This window comes from Anas platyrhynchos, chromosome 2 (genome assembly GCF_047663525.1).
Source record: "Anas platyrhynchos isolate ZD024472 breed Pekin duck chromosome 2, IASCAAS_PekinDuck_T2T, whole genome shotgun sequence".
NCBI classification, from domain to species: Eukaryota; Metazoa; Chordata; class Aves; order Anseriformes; family Anatidae; genus Anas; species Anas platyrhynchos.
The window spans coordinates 29,977,501-29,979,306 of NC_092588.1; positions in this window are offsets into that span (position 1 = coordinate 29,977,501).

Here is a 1,806-nt window from a genome sequence, read left to right on the forward strand (position 1 = left end):
GGTGCATCATAGTACAGGCAACCAAGCATCATCTTCAGCTTTCAAAACGGTTTTCACTTCAGATTTTTTTTTTTTTACTAGATCTGTTTGTTAGTTTAAATACATAAATGTTACATGCAATTGAAAAAAAATGCATTTTGCCTGCAAGCTGCGTCTGACATTGCAACTGGAAAATGCTTGTAGTAACTAATTCCACCCAGGCGTAAGACACATTCTTAAGTTGTTTGTCTTCCTTCAATTATACCCACTTTGACAGGGATTTCTAATCACGGTGAATTTACTTCATGATTTCATTCAGTCTTGCATCATAGCTTCCTGCCAGAAACTGCTCTGCGCATTTCTTCCTAGAAGACAGTCACCAGACCACAACGGAGAAGACCCACCACCTTCTCCACAGCGTTTCTTTACAACAGAACAGCCACGGAAAGGGGGGAATCCCAACACCAGGGTTCTGCATTTGTCTGTCTTTAACATGCGGGATTCTGTTCAGAAATCTGCTCTTGTATGGCATTGGCCCAAACATGCAACTCTCATGTTTGGTTTGAGAAGTATTTCATCAGAAGACAAAAAGCAAAACTAGGTATCTTTCTAGATGGTTTAATGTGATACAGGAGACAGAATCAGGGTACTACCCTTTTGCTTCTAATTTTAAAATTGTCATATTTACTACAGCAGAGCTCCAGCATTTCTTAAGATGAAGATGATTTCCAGTTCAAACAAATTTCTTAATTTCTTCCTACTTTTTACACCAGTAAGGAAATTTGAGCTACCCCCTTTAAGGTAATTATTAGGAAATTGATCTGTTAATTTAGAGCTCCCCAATCAAAGTAATGTATTTAAAATAGCATCTGAACAAACAGATCAGGAAATCAAGACAGCAGATAGCAACTTTTTTTTTTCTCCAGCATGAGAAGAGCAGATCTCCATTAAACTCTTTCACACCATTTCCTAAAGAGCTAGCATCACATTTCAGTAGCCATCCCTCTCCCTCCAACCCTACTACCAAGAGCCATTACATGCAGCTTCTAAAGGCAAGCAGTTAAATACTACCAAGGAAACAATGATTGTCACAATGCAACAGTGTATTAAGGCCAGTGAATAAAATTATTTATAAATAACACTGATTTCTAATAAACCCTGCTTTTGCAAAGGTAACCAGAATAAAAGCACAACAATTCTGTAGTGTACCAAGTGTATATTTCAATTTACTGTATGCAGTCTAACAACAAATTTGGTCATAATTTACCAGATATACATAAATGATTTAAGTAGTAAAAGAAGATTCAGTTCCAAGAGAAAAAGTTCATACCTCAAGGGAAAAAAAATAAAAAAAACAAATGAAAACAAACAAAATAAACAAAAACAAAAGGAAGATACATTAAGAGTGTAGAGCCAGGTCCAGTTTCTAAGCATTAAGTGAGCAGTATTCTAATAAAGCAGATTTAGGTGAATTTCATATATATATATATATTTATATATATAGACAGATCTACCAATTGTAAACTATGGTTTTAAAGGGGATAAATGGGATGGAAAAATCTTTATGCTATACTTACATATTCACAAAGCAGAACATTACTTTAACGTTTAAAATACTTTTTCATTCATATCATCTTTGCCCAACTAATTTCTACTTTGGACCCCACCAGAATTACACATTACTCATTTCAGTCTAGAACAATGAGAATAAGATGTATTCTTCAGTGTAAAAAATAAAATAAAAGGCACCCCACCCACCCACCCCACCCCCAAAAAACTAATCATTTGTCAGGTTTACAATAATGTGGAAACTAACAATGAAACAAA